This window comes from Acomys minous (genome assembly GCF_964271855.1).
Source record: "Acomys minous genome assembly, chromosome: 19".
In the NCBI taxonomy this organism is placed as follows: domain Eukaryota; kingdom Metazoa; phylum Chordata; class Mammalia; order Rodentia; family Muridae; genus Acomys; species Acomys minous.
This window is the reverse complement of record NC_140499.1, coordinates 37,009,400-37,029,864: the sequence shown is the minus strand read 5'-3', so window position 1 is coordinate 37,029,864 and position 20,465 is coordinate 37,009,400. Positions and strand designations below refer to the sequence as shown.

General features: G+C 38.5%; 1 protein-coding gene across 4 annotated transcripts in view; it reads right to left on the bottom strand.

Moving 5' to 3' along the window:
- MBNL1 (muscleblind like splicing regulator 1) overlaps positions 1–20,104 on the bottom strand; it is a 178,069-nt gene extending 157,965 nt beyond the window's left edge. The window contains exons 1-2 of one of the 4 annotated variants that reach the window (XM_084768885.1): positions 20,087–20,104; positions 19,482–19,605 (exon numbers count right to left, since the gene is read on the bottom strand). The gene's annotated coding sequence lies outside the window, so the exon portion shown is untranslated. Of the gene's footprint in view, positions 1–19,481; positions 19,616–20,086 lie in introns of those variants that run through there. The other 3 variants (XM_084768891.1, XM_084768886.1, XM_084768892.1) reach the window with 3 other exon arrangements.
- Between the last annotated feature and the right edge of the window lie 361 nt (positions 20,105–20,465).

The window sequence follows — 20,465 nt, the reverse complement described above, 5'->3', positions numbered from 1 at the left end:
AACAGCCCCGTATCCCTACACCTAGTACTAAAATGAAAACATATTCTTATAATATCTCTATGTTTTTTAAGGAAACCAAAATTCCAAAACCGTCACTACATGTGTTGGCTATATTAGAGGTAGGGTAAGGCAAAGGCACGTGGTCCAAGTTTGCTTCTCAAAAAGATGATGAAGTTGTTCTCCACTGTCACTCAGTATGCTGCAGCCTCAGAAAGGGAGGCAGGATTGAACAAGCTGTCAGGAAAGGCAAGTGTATGCAAGTGTCAGGTAGTACAACAACAGAAATAGATTTTGTTAAAAACCTTTAGCAATATGGTACCTCAAGTACTGTGATTTTACTCCTGAGAAGTGAAAAAGAATCATGCAATAGTCACCTCTTACCATTGATACAAGTAAAATATGTGGTATCTCTATGTGTGGCCTATCCCTAACTTGGGAACCAATAAAAAAAAAAAAAGAAAATTCAGAATTACTGAAGATACAATATTGGACTCAGTTCCAGATGTGTGGGTGTGCATGGAGACCAGGAGCTGATGTAAGGAGTCTTTTTCTTCCACTTTCCACCTCCTTTTCTCAGTTGAACCCAGAGATTACCAATATGAATAGTGTAGCCAACCAGCTTGATCCAGAGATCCCGAGTCCCTGCCTTCTGAGTACTCGAATTACAGGCAGGCTGCTATGCCCACTGTGTATTTACATGGGCTCTTGGGTTCTGAACTCCAGTCCTCATGCCTGTGGCTTACAAGGTGTCCTAGCTTTCTTTCTTTTGTTGTGATATAACCTGGTAAAAGCAGCATAGAGAAGAAAGAGTTGATTTGGATTCCAATGCCACTTATGGTCCTTTATTGCAGGGACCTTTAGTAAGAAAATCATACAAAAAGAAATAAGAAGCAGGTAGTAGCAATAACTTCACATTCGAGAGCAGAAAGAATGAGCCACATCCTTGCATGCTAGCTCCCAGCTAGCTCTCTCCTCTTCTTACTTTGTCTGGGTCCTTGCCGAGAGTGTAGTGTGGTCCAAAGTGGACTAGTTTATTCCATACCAATTAACAGTTAAGACGGCCTCCCACAGACATGTCCACAAGCCACCTTATCTAGACTATTCTTCACAAAGGCTCTGGGTCATTCTAGATCATGTCAAGCTGCCAGTTAAGACGAATCAGCATACCCTGCAAGCATGTTAAGCACTGAGTCATTTACCTAGGCCAATCTTCGTTGTTAATACAACCAAATGGAACAAATGGCATCCCTCATGTTGATCACTATAATCGTCTTCCATATGAGAATAGAGAGTGGATTCTCTGACCAAAGCCTCCCAGCAAATAAATAAGAGGTCAAGCCTCCTCCCCTGCAGAATTCCAGAGGGAATTCCTAAAATCACTAAGTAATAGTGAGAGATGAGAGATTTCTAAACTAATGAATTAAGAAAAATATAAAAGATAATATAGCCTTTTAGTAAACAAAGCAAACAAAATTAGACATGAAACAAATAGTAAGGAGGCCAAAATAGAAATTTGTAACTATTTTTGCTTATGCTATGTAATTATAAATAATGTTGTGAAACGCATTCTGTTATGCCATAACATCATGTCCTGTTGCTTAATACAGAATTCCCTGGCAATTCTTTTTAAAAGAGTAGCTTGTTACTCAATACCCTAAGAGCATATATAGGTGGAGGAGGTCCCCCTCAGTCACAGACATAGAGGAGGGGAGTAGGGGGAAGCGGGAAAGAGAGAGGAATAGGAGGATACAAGGGATGGGCTAATAATTTAGATGTAATATGAATAAATTAATGAAATAAATTTTAAAAAGACTGGACAGAGGGGAAAATGTAACAACATTTTAATGAATAAATTATAAATTTGTTGGAAAAAAAGAGTAGCTTGTTAGTCTTACATATACATACATACATATATATGTATATATGTGTGTGTGTGTTTATAATTTATCTTTTTCATGTACTCTAGTCTAAACATATATATTATTAATACTGTTCATTTTAGAACATCTGTGACCTTTTTCTATGAAGGACATGACCACTTCCTTAATAAATTCTTTAGTTTTTTAGTTTTTCAAGACAGGGTTTCTCTATGTAGCCTTGGCTGTCCTGGACTTGCTTTGTTGACCAGGCTGGCCTCAAACTCACAAAGATCTTCCTGCCTCTGCCTCCACAGCTTAATAAATTCTTTTTTTTTTTTCAACTTTTAGAGACTTTTTTTCCCTTCCATTTCTCCCTTTGCTCAGGTGTCTGCAGTGCAACTCAGGACCACTCAGTGGTGGCTCCAACCCACTCAGTGGCCTGAGCAGTGGGAGCGGCCGACCAGTCCTCAGTGGTTGGCTGGGAGCTCCAGTCCTCAGTAGGGCTGACACTCTTTAAAATATGCTAACAGCTGAATTGATTTTCACCCCCAAAATATATTCCATGGGTATCCACTCATACTTGATTCCTTTCTTTTAATTTTTTATAACATTCTATATTTGTCTTTTTCATTCCCATTGAGCATTCTCTCTCTCTCTCTCTCTCTCTCTCTCTCTCTCTCTCTCTCTCTCTCTCTCTCTCTCTTTCTCTCTCTCTCTCACTCTCTCTTTCTTTCATCATCATCATCACCATCACCATTATCAACTGGACTCTCCTTTTTCTTCTAACTCTTCTGAGATCCTTGAAATGCTTAAAATGTACTTGATCAATATCTCAAGTGATGCTTTAAAGAGATTCTGAATAAGAACAAAACATTGTCACCTCAGAAATTGGGACACATTTCATAGACATATTTTTCCACTTTACTTTGTTTAAAAGCATATGAACTGGGAGACATAATTGCGAATTATTATTATTGAGTGAGAGTGTGTGTGTGCTTGCACACCTACATGCAGGCACGTACAACCACTTATGTGTACATGTGTGTACTTCCTCAAATAGGCCAAAGCTCTCAGGTTCCCTGAAACTGGAACTTTAGGCAATTGTGAGTTCTCTGGCTTGGATGCTGGGAACCAAATTTGGTTCTCTACAAAAGCAGTACCTACTCTCAACTGACATCACTTCAGACCCTAATCTTCATGTCTTACCTTGAGCACCGCTACAATGGCTATAGCTTATTAATCCATTTAACAAGTATTTGCTAATCCCTGACAAAGTGTGAGGATCAGTGGCTGGTGCAGAAGAAGCTGAACTTTTTCTGTCTTACTCAAGGTCGTCTGTTCATCTGGAGGTGGGGAAAGACTTGGTGAGAATACAGATGGGAAAGCACGTACCAAATGCAGCAGCTCAGTAGCATTCAGCAGGCCTTACATGCTTAGTATGTGCTAAACTGGTGGCAAGGAGGACAGGGCTGGGCAAGTCCTTGGTCTTCATGGGTGTCTAAGCTGCTAGCAAGATTATCCAACAATTATTAACAGCTTCATGGTAGAGAAGAAAACATCAGAGAAAAGTCATGAAGAACAAAGAGAGAGATAGACAAGAGACTTGATGAGATGCACACCCCTAACACCCATCACTCAGCAACATGAAGGGAAACTCTGGTTTTCAGAATAATCATATTGCCTTATGAAAGCCCATTGGTCATGGGTGTTTCCCAGAGGCTGGGCTGCCATAGAGCAGGCTCCTAGCATTGCCTCAGTGAGGCTCATGAAGTCTTACACCTTTCTCTCCTAGCTGCCTTCATCCTCTAGTCCCAAATCTTCTCTAGGTTATTTGCAATAAGGCAAGAAAGGAAAACATGTGCTTCCACAAAGGACAGCTTAGTAACCCCAATGAACTGCTAACTGGAATATCTTTGAGCACCTTGGGGGAAGGTCACCACCTCCTCTACTCCACAGACCTCTCACCACACACGCCCTTTCTATTTTCCTACTGAAACAAAGGAAAAATAGAAGCTGGTGAGTCCTCAGACCTTAATACTCTATCTAACATGACTTTCAACCTCAAAGAGATAGACAGGTGCTGTTGGAAATGAGGTGGCCAGAATTAGGCCCGAGGTTGTCAACATTTTTGGGATCAATAGACAAAAGCCTAGACCAACAGAATCAATTTCTGGGAGTGAGCCCAGCATATTGATATCATAAAGCCCCCTATATGGTTCCACTGTGCAGCTTACTACTGCTGAGCTAGTATTCAGAGATGAAAGTCACTCGGGATCAAGAGCAATGCATTGGTCTGCTCAATTTCTGCTTGTGGTTGGGTAAAAATTTAGTTACCTCAATAGAAACAGTAGTATCTGTAGGAAAGTAGCTAGGTTTTAGCAAACTGGTTGGTGTTTATATGCTTCTAGAAACTGGGGGGGTCAGGATAGTTGTGGCGGCAGAATTGGTAAAGGGAGAATACGTTTAGCTACACACCTGCTTGGCTGCATTGCTTCTCAGGCAAACAAAGCACGTTTACTCTATTGGGTATATACTGCCAGTCTACAGGCATAAAAACAAACTAGGCAAACCACTGAGGTCACACAGAAGATAAACCTACATATTTTTACAATACTTGGGTTGCTGTTGCTTTGAATTCCATGGCTTATCTCTTCTACAGAAATACATCAAAAAACCCCTTCCCAAGTGTTGTCAGAGTGTCAGAGAAAGCAAGTGTCCTGACACTTCCCTTGTGTGTCTTCAAAAAAAAAAGCATCCAAAAACACTTTCCAATACTTTTATATTTCATAAACTTACTTAACATATTTACATACTTGAACCATACACACAAATTAACAAGAAATGCCTCACTCGATTTTCAGTTCCAAGGTGTTGTTTCAGGTCTAAGTGTACAGTGCTGTGAGGTTGCCCTCAATCCAGATGACCCACCAGATAGCTGTCACTGGATGGACCCCAACACCCATGCGTGCTCAAAGGGCATGAGCAGTGCAGAGCTGCAACGGGCTGACCCTCCAGCCTCGCAGGACTGTACATCCTTAGACAAGGAGGAACATTCTTTTCCCTTTTGAAATCTTTCAGTTCTTAGCTTCTGGGACACCAGACAATGTACTTCTGTGCTAAATGTTATTGCATCTGGGCTACAGGAAGTTATGGACTGGCTGGCATAATTCCAGATTTCCGCAGGGTGAACAAGAGTAGACTCCAAGCTTCTTGAAAGATGTAGTCTAGCAATGACAATGATTTTGAAGTCCTTAAGTTGTGGTCAGTTACAGAAGTCATGTGAATGTGTGTAATGTGTGAAAGAAATGTGTATAAGTAATCAGTCTAATCAGACAATTATCTCTTTGAAAATATAAATTTACTCTGTGTGTGTGTGTGTGTGTGTGTGCATGTGTGTGTGAAAGAGAGAGAGAGAGAGAGAGAGAGAGAGAGAGAGAGAGAGAGAGAGAGAGAGAGAGTACACCATGCATGTACAGGAGCTCTCATAAGTTAGAAGAGGGAGTTGGAGCTCCTTAAACTGAATTTACAGGTATTTGTGAACTGGTATATGAGTACTAGAAAGCAAACTTGGGTCATTTAAGCAAGAGCATTAAGCATTCGATCACTGAGCCACTCACTGATGCTGCCCCATCTATCACCACCACCACCACCACCACCACAGCAGCAGCAGCCGCTGCAGCAGCAATCTTCATTATTATTATCATGATTATTATTCCCGCCCTCTTTTGCCATCGGATACAAATTTCTAGACACATTAATAGACACATAAATCATCAAATCCTCTTTTTTTCTAAGGGCAGAATTCTATTACTAGTTGCATGAAATAGTGACTTTACTTCTGTTAAGTGGCAAGGAGTATGTACAGTCGTCCTGCAGGACAAGGTTGTTAGCAATCTGTGGCAGATTCTTATTACGACTATCCTCTGGCCTTTGCTGTGGTTTTTGGTGTTACTTTCATTCATTTCGTAGGATGAGTCTTTTAAATCTGTGACATTAACAGACAAACACTGCTTCTCTTTTGTATTTCCAAGGAATGTAACATGCATGCTTTTGAGATCATATTTGGAAAATGTGAAAATCCATTTTGTATTATCTTTTGTTTTGTCATAGATAAAAATGCTTTTAAAAATTGTTTTTCCTTGATGTAGTTGCCATTTATCTGTTCCTGGATATAAGCTAATATGTGCTTATTTCAAATAATGTATCAAGTGCCCATAATAGGAGTGTATGGAATCTTTTCAAGGCAGCGCTGTAGAGATATTTATGCATGATTATTCTCAACTAGTCTATAACTGCCACCCACAAGCTTACTCCCATGCAGAGTGTAACTTCCTTCCACAGCTTCGGACGCCCACGCTACACACACACACACACACACACACACACACACACACACACACACACACACAAAACCATTTTCCTGCTTGCCATTGATTCTTTACAATAAAATAAAGTAAACGCTAACTGTATGAAAGAGGCTGGACACAGTGTTCTTCTCTCTTTGTGGAGTGTAGCTTTCTAAAGATAGTTTAAACTAGAAACTGAATTGGGACACCTTTCTCCCTTGGGAGATCTCTGAAGTCTGTTTATCCTTGCAAAGTTCTGGTAAGTCTGTCTGCTGGAAACTGAAAGTAATATCGAGGTCCCCAAACACCAAGCACTTCGAGAAGACAACAGAAGTTTGTCTTTTGCTAGATTCGTCTTGAGCATGAGATGAAGGGCACTTTCGGCCTGACATCCAACTCATACATAGATGGTAGCTTAAAGTTTTATGAAATAGAAGCACACATGTCCTTGTGACAAAACCAGAATCGGCCTCACTGAGAAAGTAGCCAAAGACGTAGTTTTCATCACCACTAAACAATGTGGTGACTTAAACAGAACACCTTGATGTTTGGGGCAGCAGTTGTACACATGTTTAATACAGCACCTGAGCCAGTGCCCGCTGGTAAGAGCCTCATTGGCTGGAACTCATTTTGGGTTGCCTCCTGGCCTGCTGACTTAGTCTTTTCCCTCAAGGGGCAATAGGGTATAATCCTGGCCCTCCCTCAGCCTGATGGACCTGAGCCTGCCCGTGTAGGCAGCAACAATTCTGGCAGAATCAGATCAAGAAAGAATGGCTTGCTTCTTCAGTAAAGAAGTACTGTCCTTCCCAGGGCATTGCCTCCCATGCAATAAGAAGGAAAGGATTCAGACAATTTCTTCAGGTTGCCATTTTCAGTGAATGTTGTACACCTATACTCCACTCTGTGAAATTATGACCAGAAAAAAACTTTACGATTTGGGCCTTGGATGTATTACTGTTACTGTTATTATTTTAAGTGGACAGTAATTATGAATTTAAAAATACAAAGCATTTTTAAGATAGTACCTTCCTAACTTCGCATCTGTTTAGGCTGTGGGGCCTCAAATCAAACTGCAAAGTTTGTGAAACATGCAGCTACGGATTATAAGATATTTCCATCATAGAAAGAGGTTATTTAGGGTATTGTAAGAAGAGTAGAACTTTAAAACACCCCAAAACATTTTCTCAAAGAAAAGATAACAGAGAACCATCAGTCTTTAGTCCTGTCTTCCAATACCACCGTTGCTCAGTTCAAACCATGGCCTTCAGGCAGAGAGAGGAAGCATTGTCCTTAGTCATCCAATGCATACATTTCTTTTATATAACAATCTTTACCTACTTTTACAAGCAAAAATATGAGAAGACAAGCCAAAGTAAGCTGGGAAAATCTACCAATTTTTAAGAATACGTGATAGACTGTTACATGGGTTATAAGGGGCACATCGTATGTGCTTTGTTTGTATGCACTCAACAAATTTGGTCCAGGATGAAAAATTCAGCCATCTTTTTGTGTCTTTCAAGTAACATGAGTCAAGGCATTGCTCAGAACTCTGAGGGGAAATAACGGTTATGTGTTGCTGAGGATCCATTCATACCAAAGGCTTATGCCACAGGAATGATGGACTCACTACAGGAAAAACTGACCCCTGAAATTCACTAACATGATGAGTTACTAATGAGAGGGAAGAGCAAAGCTGAAGAAGGCAGGTGATGAGCCCTCTTGGCTTTCAGGAAGCCATCCTTTGCAGATACTCCTGCAAGACACTCAGCAGCCTGAGGTGCGTAGGACTCAGACCATGGGCTCCTCCAATATCCCCTTCCTAAAGTCTAGTTCATTTCTACACATATATGCTACTTTCTCTACTGAAATGATTTATTTTCAACTAGATATAAGAAGTCGTGTGTATCTACCATGCACAACAGAACTTCTTGGAATTATACATTGTAGACTCTTAACATCTATCTTGTTAATACATGTATGACTTCCCATAGTTATATCTCTGTGTGTGTGTGTATGTGTGTGTATGTGTATGTGTGTGTGTGTAGTACATTTAATATCAATTCCCCTAGTAATGAACTAGCACCTCACTCTGCTTAGAATGGCTGCTACCAAAAAGACAAGACATAAGCGTTGTTGTTAAGGTTCTGAAGAAAAGGGACTCCTTTGCACTCCTGGTGAAGACTGTAAGTTGGCATATATACAGTTCCATGTGCATGTGTGTGGAGGCCAGAGATCTACCTCAGAGTCCTTCTTTGGGTACTATAAACCTGTGTTGTTGTTTTTGTTTTATTTCATTTTGATTTATTTACACTGGGTCTATTACTGGTCTAGAACTTGCCAAGTAGGCAAGACTGGCTGTCCAGTGAGGTCCCGGCATCCTCCAGTTTCCATCAGCCTGGTGCTGGAATTATAGATGGGTACCATTATTTCTAGCTCTGGGGCTCCAGCCCAGATCCAGCTGGCGCAGAAAGCCCTTCAACAACTAAGGTACTCCCAAGCCTGGGCATTTGTTCTATCAGCCCCTTGCTAACTGATATTGGGGCTGTTAAACCATCCAAAAACATACTTCTCGGTAAGATATTCAAGATTCCTTCAGCAGTTCGCATTCCTCAGCCCATAGTTCCCAGGAGTTTGGTCCAACCACTGACAACTTAAAGGTGATTATTTAGATTGTTTATTTTTCTTGAAACAATCAGAGGAAATTTATAATCACTACTTACAATAAAAAGTACGCTGGTATTTCCAGGGTTCAACAGTCACTAATGGTTGTGGAAAGTATAAATGGGGGAACCTGAGAGAGGTTGCCTCTGGGGGCTGGAAGGTAGCCTTTCCTCCTTCCTATGCATGCAGAAACTGACGTTCATGATGACCCTCACTGGACACCTGTGACATATGTTCAAATGGCTAGAGTGACAGTCAATTATCTTGTAACAAGTTCTTTTTAAAAATAGTTAAGCTAACAAATCTAATTTTTGAACCCTTTTCATTTTTATCAAACTTGACCTATTACAGAAATGAAAGGGCAAAAAGGTGTAGTTAACCTCTAAAGGTAAGCCTGTCTTATCTGCAATTTGTATAATATAATAATTTTTCTCCAAAGCAACTTTGACCTGTGTAGTAATTGCTGCCTATTTTCACACCAGTGTGTCCCTGACCTGTGTTAACCAGAGATAATGGATCTTTCCATGTATTCTTGCCCCTAATTCACACACATGCATATCATTACAAATGTTTGCTCACAGTAGACAACTTTGTCTCTTGGCCTCCAGTCTCTATGACTCAACCCTTACTGAATACCAGTTCTAGAGACTTCTCTCCCATGATACAGAAAGACCTAGCCTCCATTCTGCTTTATGATCTGTCAAGTTCAGTCCTACTTTGGTCCTGGCAATGCCCCTGCTTTGACTTTGTTACTACCTTAAATATCCTCCTTTTAAAGAAGCAATCACCAGAGTCCATGCAAGGGAAATGTCCTTTCCCCTTGGCTCTCTGATTTAACTCTCTGGACTGGTCTGGGCATAGTCACTATCATAAGAACCCTCTGAAAAGCGATTACGTACTGTTTTATCCAGTGCTTCTCCCTGCTAGACTGTGGGCTCCTTGAGGGAGAAAACTTGATCTAAGCTATCACTGCTTCCCTGGTTTTAGAGCCATAACCAAAGCACAGGGTTTGGTACATAAGCACATTAGCACATAGAGAAACTCACTTCAAAATGAAAACCAAAACTTCTTACAAGAGTGTTGGAGGTTTGTCTAGTGTATTTTGATGCTAATTACTGCTTGCTGTTTCTGTGCCCCACTTGTTACCTTGTCTAAGAGCCTAACCTGTTTGACTAATAAAAAGCCATCATACCTGGGCAGGGCAAATGGGATAGGTGTGGCTAAGGTTCCAGGGCTTGGAGAGACAAGGAGAATCTTGAGAGGAGAAAACACCAGACAGGAGGTGAGGGGGAAAAAAAGATGGCTACGCCATGAGTTAAGTGGAGGAGCAGCACATTATCCAGTGTGGATGGAGACTTGGCCCAGATGATGATAATTAGCATAATGGATGGAGGTAGCTTGATAGAAATGATTAGAAACAGATGGCATGGGAAGTAGTGCGAAGTAGTTGAGGGGGTTAATATCTGCTCCCCCCCCCTAGGTTAACTAAGGCTATTTTAAAATATAACAGGTGTTTGTGTCTTGATTGATTACTAGTGGCTTAGAAAATACTGCTGAAATAATAATTTAGGCCTAATAATAAACATTATTAGGTCATACTGGTAAATTAGCCATAACACAGGAGGTAGAGTCTTCACGTAATGCGGTTAGTGCTATCTAACAACTTTTGGGCTAGGAATGCAGCATGTGAAAATGACTCTGCATGGCTTCATCTTGAAGTCATGGATATTAGAGCTGCTTCTCGCTTTTTAAAAATTTTTCTCTGCAATTTCCTAATCTTGTCTTACTTAATCATCTTATCAAGATGCAAACTTTTCTGCACCCTAATTAAACAATGCCAGGAATTTCCCTTTAAGTAATATTTTATTTGTTGAGATTATAATATCATAATATCATAATAATATAATTATATAATTATATTATTTAGAGTGTCATTCTCCAGAGAGCCTTCCCTGTGTCATTGCTGCCCTCTGTGCAGTGTTCACCTACTTAGTTTTTCTAAGTCAGAGCCGCACCACAAATGGGAGCATCCTTGCCTGCACCCAGGCCAATTTATGGTCTTAAGAGCCAAGGAATGTATGTGTACATATTTCTATTTGATATTCTGACTACACAAGAAAGCCAGCTTCCCTAGAGTAGTTCTGTAATCAACTTCAACATCAAAACTAGATCCAGGAAGTATTACAAAACAGCATGCTTAGTCAGGAAAATGTTCTGACAGAGATAGGTTGATGGACAGCCATGACCTCTAACGGCCAAAGAAGAGTGTCACATGGATTTCTCGGTGGTAGGTTGGGGCAATGAGGTGAAGATAGTGGGAAAAGCAATGCAGAGCATTACCCCATCCTCCAGCATTCTGAAATGCTAGTGGTAGATAGTATGAACTTGTCTGTTTTTAGCTCAGTGGGGAAAAAAAAAAGCCAACACAGGAAGAGAGAGAGAGAGAGAGAGAGAGAGAGAGAGAGAGAGAGAGAGAGAGAGAGAGAGAGAGAGAGAGAGAATTCTTGGCCTATTTACTGTCTCCTGGGACCACAGTTTGGTTTCGGTTCCTTTGACTCCACATGAACAGTTTCTCCACCTGACAACGGCATGCAAGCTTCAAGCAGCGCCATAGGCAAAGCCTCCCTCGGGCAGCCATGGAACACAGCTCTTGTCATTTTGTGTGTTTGATTTGTATATGCCCCTCAGAAATGGTGAAGTGTTGGGCTTCATCATCATTTACTTATTCAGCATGAATTATGTACTGTGCAATTTACTAGAAACAGGGGTCACTGCATAAACAACTACAGAGCTTGCCATCTAGTAAGAAGAGCAAGACAGGAAAGAGCAGCATTTTAAAAGCAGATGAAAACCAGCGATGGTGGTCCATTCTTTAATCTCAGCACTCGGGAGCATGAGGCAGGTGGATCTTAGTGAATTTGAGCCCTACCTGGTCTACATAGCAAGTTCCAGTCTGCCAGGCCTACAAAATTAAAAACTGTAATATGCTATTAAGAATACTAAAGAGGAAGACAGGAAAGAAGAGACGGGAGGGAGGGAGGGAGGGAGCACATGCTACAACTGTATTTCCAACAGCTGGGAATCTCAGGTAGCATAACCATGAGTTCTAAGCCAACTGAGCTACATACTGAGACTCTGTCTCAAGCAAACAACAAACATAAAAATAGAGCAAAATAGTAGAGAGCTCCTAGGCAGCATATACTGCAATTAAATATGTAACCGGTAATGAGAAACAATGCCTAGGGAGACGTTTGAGATGTGAACAAACTATTGTGTCGCAGTGTCTGGGAAGAGCATTCTAGAGAGTGAGAAATGAATATGTGGGAAAAAAAAATCCGTGGTCAGTGATGAGCTTTGCAACATGCTGCGGTAAAAAATAAAGAGTAGGGTAAAAAATAAAGATACTGAGAGTAATTTTTGAGGGAGGACATGTAGGTAGAGATCAAGACGGCCATATCTAAGATTTTGAATGTCTTCCTAATTTGAACGGAAAACATGTAGAGAACTCTGAGCAGACAGTAAATGTGGTTTAATTTGTCAGTGATCAGGCCATGCTGGCAGGCACACAGGAACGAAAAGAGTTCCTTGGGCAGCAACAAGAGCAAAGACCACAGTGCATTATACTGCCCACAGGGTATGGAAGGGAAGCCCATCCAGACTTGCTTTGGACCTAGTTCATCGTCTGGCTGCTAGGTGGAGAGCAGCTGAGAGTTAAGGGCACCCATTAACTGAAAGTAACTGGGACAGGGATGCTGAGTGGGAATTCCAGAGGGTGGGGCAGAGAAAAGGGTGGGAAGGGAAAGGCTCTATCTGGGAGGAGTTTGGCACTGGTGGTTCTTGTTAATATCTGAGTGATCGAGTTAATGGTCATTCTGACACACAAGCCCAGGCATTGGCAGACAGTTCAGGAAGTCTGTTTTTTTTTTTCTACTGTTTTAAATTAATAGAAAATTAAAGAAAGAGGAATGAGCTTGTGAAAAAAAAGTCTTGGAGACTGAACATGGAACACTGAGGCTGGCTATATGAAGAGAAGAAGCGAGTGACTTAGTTAAGATTGTAGTCAGTAAATGAGTGACTGGGTTATTGAAAAGTGAATTTTGTCTCCCTAATGATTGTATCTATGAATTCATGAGCAGACTGTGGCAAAGTCTTAATAAAGGGATGTTCTAATATTACATATAGGGTGGCTGATATTTTTCTGTGTATGGGATGTACCAACTCATGGTTTCCACTTTTCTTCCTTACAGTTTGGTTTTTCTGTAAATGTGATTCCATATGCACATTCAATATAAAAAGGCTTTATTTAAATCTATAAAATATTGCTACAAATATTCAGCCAGCTTACTGTTTGAAGTTTTTATTTTTGTGATATCAAAATAATTTTAGCTAAGATAAAACATAAATTTATTAAAACTGAAATAAAAATAAAGTTCAACTGATAACTCAAGAAGGTGGTTTTTAATTATATCCACAACATTTAAGTCAGAATGCAGTGAGTCATTAGTAGAGCTGGGCGTGACAAGTTTTCTGTACAGATTGAAAACAAAGGAAATATTTAAAACAAATTCGTAAAACCAAAAATAAAATTGGGATGAATATGAACGTTAAAAAAATTCCAAGAATAGAATAGGATTGACACAAACTTAATTAATATATAGTCACCTTGACTGGGAAGGAAACAGCAGGTAGGGAAAAAAATAGTGAGCCAAGTAATTTATAAACAGTTATTTGGTGATATTTTGAAAGATGGCAAACAAATGCAGGAATCCCTGATCTCTTTTCTCGGTGGAAATTCTGAGGTTATTTTAGCTGTACTGTATAGAACTGAGTCAATGTATAAACATGCCAAGGTTGTCAGGCTGCAGGGATCTTATCAAGGAAGAAGAAATAAATATGGAAAGAAAGGGGTAAGAAAAAAGGTCTATGAAGACGGATGTACCTAAAGATAATCAAAATGAGTTCAGAATACCCCCAAAATATAAGATGTATTCATAGATACAAATGTTTTCACACATGTATTTTGACAGATGCCTATATATATATATACTTACATGTTTGTGTTTGTGCATGCATATATACATTACTATATTCTTCTGAGAGGGTCATGAAACAAAAAGAAACGAGTGGCAGGAACCATATTTTTTAGCGCCACCGACCAAAGAAATGATGAATGATTCTAGAAATACAACTAGATGGATTTCATGGGAGGTTAGTATATATTTTCATGCTGATAATAAGAAGAAGCTCACTAATATTGTTGGTAAATGCCATACTAACACAGGAACCAGAATAAATGAGACTCGGATGGTCAAATGTGTACAGTTTGACAGGAATTGATGGAAGCAATAAAGCATTACCTGTCACACACACACAAACACACACACACACACACACACACACACACACACACACACACACACACACACACAAAAGAAGCCTGGAATTCCCCTGAGCCCAACAACGTAGATCAAGACATAAATAAGCAAGTGTGGAAGAGAAGATTCTTTGGCCTATAGTAGTTTGGAAACAACACGTGAGCATGAAAGAAGTCCTGTAGTTGAATTACAGTGTTTTTGCAAGATAAGGACTTGTTAAACTTCACAACAAAGATGTATTGGACCAGAGTATTTGTCAATATTCTGTCCAAGGGAAAATTTTTTTTGGAAAGTTCTCACGATATAATGGAAAATGTGGGCAGTAAAATAGATATTGCTGGTGTAGAACAAATAAGTATATGTGCCTTTCCATGTGTGAGCAGAACAGGAAGCAATGTCTCTGCAAGATTGCAGCAGAAAATGTCCAGCCACCTCCGAAAGGAGGCGAGTCAAAAGCTGCAGGACCACCAGAATTAGAAGGCAATGACACAAAACACCAAACAGAAACATGGTAGCCAAACTAGGAATGCTATGGATAACAGTTATACATTTTTAAAAGCTATCAGAAGAGATTTTTAAATACTTCCCCATAAGAAAATAAGAATATATATATGTTTACCCAGAGTTGAACATTACACAGTTTACTCATGAACCGTCACATCACATGAAAGACACTTCTTAAATGTGTACAATTTCTGTTTTATACATCAGTTAGACATATATTTAAATTTCATGAAAATTTTAAGAGGTGAAGAAAAAGTGTTGGTGAGAAGATAATATTCTTTAAACTGTTGCATTTTATGAAAGCTGATGTCTGAAAACGTTCTAAATTAAGGAGAATGAGAAGGCGAGGCATTCAGCATTGTGAGTGTTAGTTGCAATGCGTAGTGCCTGCAAAAGCTGCCAAGAAAATAGATCTTGAGTGTTCTAACAGAAAAATAAAATAAAAATGTGGAGAAATACAAATGCTAATTATCTTGAATTACTCATTACAAGCATTCACGTGATTCAAAACAATACGTTGTGTGCAATAAATATATTCAATTTTATTTGCCAATTAAAAATAAAGAGAAGTATCAACTAAATGTGAGTATCAACTCTAGATTGAATTGCTTACTAGAGGGATAACATTATGAAGGATATTATCAAATAACAAGACTAAAACAGGGACAGAGATTTGATAAAAATAAACTGTCAGTGCAGACTTACGAAGTAGATCATTGCATATGTCTGCTAGGAAAGACATATGTGTACTTACACTGCACCAGAAGTAAAGGGTCTTGTGCTCAGGGGGTCAGGACAAAAAAGGTTACAGAAAGAAAGAAACGTAGGTGGGTCATTATTAAACAAAGGGGGTAAGATACACAGATACCGATTAAAATATTTCATGGCACTTTGAGGCTTGAAATTATATTTTATTTTTATTTTCAAGGTAAGCTTTCACTTTGCAATCAAATGTGGCTATGAACTCATGACATAGGCTGGCCAGCCTAAAAAAAAAATCATAATAATTCTCTTGTTTTATCCTCAGTCATGCAAGATTACAGATGTGAGAGTTGGGACACTCAAATTATAACTTTGAAGATAAGTAAAAGTCGTGGGTGAGTATTAGAAAAAGATACATTTTCTTTACTTGGCAACATTATTACAGAGAGTGTTTTTGCCGCTTTTCTCATGCAGAGCTTTCTGCCATGAAAGAAAAGGAGGAATAACTTGCTTAAAATTATTTTCTTGTGCATAGACAAATAAAATGAATTAAGGTGCACTCATCAGTTTTTATAATATTTATCCAGAATCAGAACAATCTGTAACGATGTTCTCGTGGGCCACATGACAGCACTTGTTTCCAAGGTGAAAAGAATTTTGAAGATAATAACAGAACAACGAAAAAATAGAGATTCACAAGGAACTCTCTGTGAATGAAGCGTTAGGAAGGAAAAAAACTCATCCCAATCCGGGTACCTGCACCATCAAGCTAACTTCATTTGCATCTGCCTTTCGTCAATTGTGAAAGTAATCATTAACTCTAATGCCATTTCCCCTTAAATTTGGATTTAAAGTAAATAGTATTTTTTCTTAATAATATTGTATGTAAAAATATATAAAATAAAAAATTAAAACCATTTTCAGTTCATAGTTACAATTATGAAAATAAAACTGGGAGGACTATGGACAGCATTTACTCTAAGAACTGAGTTTTAGCTCATGTAAAATACAAAATGCAAAAAAAAGAAGAAAAAGCAAAGCAAAACAACACAAAGCAGCATCGATGTCAGGCTACTGAAGGAAATCCCAAAATAAAATTTATATCCTAAAGATTTAAAAGTCAGGAGATAATACTTTTAACTTTTTTCCTTCAGCTCAATGAATAAATTCATTGGATGTCATTAAATTTGTAAAGATTGATATTTTCAGGAACAAAATAGGCTTGATTATATATATTTTATTTTTATACCAATAATTTCATAAATTGGACATTCATTCTATGTATTTATTTACACTCTACATTTTTGAACATATAATTATTTTCCCATTTGTTCAGGACATATTGTGAATATATAATAAATTTAAATATGCTACATTTGGTACTTACTTTTGAGTTACATTAATTAAAAGTAAGAATATCCAAGGAATAGAACATACATTTGGTTTTTAAAAACTAGAATATCCAACTATTGTAAAGCTAGAAGATTTTAAATTTGAATCACATCATTTCTCTTAGTTTGCATGTACAACATATTCTATTAGGCAACTAACATTCTTCTTGCACATGGGATAATGGCTGAATGAAGGAAAAACAAAATAAGGAGAAAGGAAAGAAGAGAGATGGAGAGAGAGAGAGAGAGAGAGAGAGAGAGAGAGAGAGAGAGAGAGAGAGAGAGAGGAAAGGAAAAGAATATTTTGATTGTTCTGGTGTTCTTTTGGAAATCTACTCATTTATATAAAAAACAAATAGTGTTTCCAACTAAAATCTTTTTTTAATTGAACTTGGCTACTGGTTAAGTGGCGTAACACTCATGGCAACCAGGCCACTCTCTTTCATAGTGGGCAATATGGGGCCAGTCGGTGTGTGAGAGAGACACCTACTCTACTTGCTCTGAGCTTCTCAGTGTCAGCCCTGGGCTTCGGTCATCTCACATATGCCTCACGTATGCTTCGCACGTTCTTAACACCCGGGGCTTGCTGATGATTTGTTGTACAACAGCTCTGCAGTTTCAACAATCATCCATATCTCCCGCAATTGTGTCACAGAAACATAATCTGATGAAACATGGGTACATGTATGTGCATGCGTGTTTATTTTTAATTCAAAATTTGTTCCCCAGGAATATATAACTTGTAATATTCTTTCTAATTCCACTTAAAACATTTTGATTTGTAGGCAGACGCCAAGTGCTCTGTTTAAATGAGTGTCCTAGGAAAGAAACACAGTGTCCCTTCAACATTCACATGTCTCTTGGGAAAAAACAAAAACAGACGCACACTCATGTTTCCTGTCTGTGAGGAGATTGTTTTCAAAGAAGAAATTCTAAACTTAATTTCTATGATCTAGAAGAAAGCTGCTAACTTAGACTTATAATAATTCACATCAGTAACAAATCTGTCCTACCAACAAGACAGCACATTCTCCACGGCCTTGGCTCTCTTTTTTTTATGGTGGTGGTGAACGTACTCTACAACTTTCTCATGGTTTTTATGCAGTATGAACTGTAATGTCACATAACATATACTCACAACAGTCAGTACTTCATCATGCCAAAATATCTCACAATTAAAAGTATAGATATGTGAAAATGTGGTTATTGATATAGAAGACGTAAGAAATAGAATTGTTGTATAGTTTGGACAGAAGTATTGTTGAGTTAGTATGTGAAATTTAAGATGAAGATGCACAGTGTTACGGGATTAATGATTAAAATGTCCAACTCGCATTATTAATTACTTTCCTGAATTTAAAATGCTAAACATTTGCTTCCCTGACTTATTATGAAAATACAATGACTGTGGTTAGGGCCAAGTATTTGACAATAGTTTTAAACCATCAGTAAGTATCAGGAACTGCAATCGAACCAGTAAGATAGCACTGCTTATAAACACTTTAAAATCAAGACCTGGTGAGAAACGAGACAGCGTGAAGTCTCTTTGCTAGAAGCCATGATTGTCTCTTTTAAAAATAAAATTAAACGTGTCTCTGATATGTGAGTCTGGATGTTTATTTTAGCATATCTCAAACAGTGAGTGTGTAATATGTCTTGTTTTTCACAGGCAAACTCTGCACACCCGAGCACGTAACTGAGCATTGGTCTGGAGCGCCATGGTTCTTTCTAAAATTGTGTTTGTTGACTTCAGTGTGGTATAATGTGTTTTAGCAAACGTAAAAAAACCAAGAGCTGCTAAAAGGAAGATTGTTAAGTTTCTATATTTCAACACGCTGTTAAATGTGGTTAACCATGGACAGCCAGCTCCTCAGACCAGCACAAATGAGAAGAGGATATGTTTTAGGACTTACAGTGTTTTAGGAGAGGACCTGTGAAAGCAGACTAGCTTGATTTGGAATTACTAATATAAATTACCTTGTTTTCTTTTTTCCTCTATTAAATATTATAAATACAGACTTTTATTACCTGGAAAGTTAGATTTTCTTATTTAGATTTTAAAATCATACATTGGTGTACATTTCAACTCACTTTGAAAAACAATTTAAGTATCATAATGTAATGATAAGAAAAAGTAATCCCAAATGCTACATGTTAAATAACATTGTTTATGCTGTGTAAATATACATAAATTTTAAAGAAAAATATTCAATAAATAAAACATAAAAAGAATAAGAGGCCTATGAGAGGATTTATGAATGTTAGGAATCAACTAGTGAAAGGAAAAATAAACATTCAAACTTAATAATAATCCAAAAAGTTTGTACAAGAGTTAACTGTGTGGAGGTTTACCTATAAATAAGGAAGTCAGTATTTAATTTTGCAGCTAAAATAACTTTCAGGTGAAAGAGAACTTTACTTTTTTTTTTTTTTACAGCGTATTAAAAGCTTATATGTGAGATTAAAACTTGGGAAATCGATTAAACTTTCTTCATTTAAAAAATTTACTATTTACATGAGAGGAATGCCAGAATTACACAGGCGAGTTTGTAATCCACCAACATTCGCATCATTATATCATTGGCATAGAATCAGGAATCCAGATAATAAAACGAAAAGTAGCAAATGACATGTTTTTCTTACCTCCGGGGCCTTGTTTACAGTTGCCTGTTTATCTGTCCCGTCGGTGTTTAGCGACCAGCACCTCACAGAGCTCTGTTTTCTGCCAAACTCTCTTCACCAGTGGTGAATACACAGAGGTTTTGCTCTGCAAACGGATAGTGCACAAAAAGAGGAAGTTGCAAAATACCAGCCATTACGCTTTGTAAATTCTTCAGAGAAATTATTCACAAGACCCTTATAATCACGGAGGCTGAGCTACAATTTGTGCGTCTACTCATATATAATTAATGCACACACATATTTATTTAAATTTAGCGAAGTCCGGTTATTGAAGTCTCTGTTCAATCGAGCGGTGCTCACATGTATAAGGAAACAGCTCCTCGTGCTTAAGTGAGACTTACAGAAAAAAAGAACCAAAAGAACCCAAAACACGCTGTTCTATGTTAGAGATGGTGGAAATGACACATGGGACGTAAACTTGCTTTTATAGATCTAATTAATTTATAGTCATTGGAGTGTGACCCAAGTAGTCATCAGAGTGCTGGAGGAAGGGGGCAGAGGGACAGGAGAGAAAGAGGCTTGGTAAGTTAGCACATTTTCCCAGAACTGGGGTGGTGGTTCTTTACCTGTAAGTCTTAAACTTCCTTTCTCATGGCGGTCGTCTGTTATATGTAGATAACGCACTGCAAAAATGAAACTGTTACTTATCCACGATCTCTCACAACTTCAGCCACAAGAGCGAAAAACAGACACGTATTTTGCATTGCTAAATATGTAGGTAGTTAATTTTCTTACCAGTTAGGAGAGTAAATGGAAATATCTCAACAGAAAGGGCTGAAGAAAACCGAATAGTAGGAAGAGCTAATCAAAGAAAAGGCTACAGACAACTTCAAATAAAAGTCTCTCTATGCGCATAGCCATGCATATTTCATGTACACATACATAGAAGCACATTTCTCTCAGGTTCACCCTGACAGATAAAAAGAGCCAATGGCCGGCCAACTG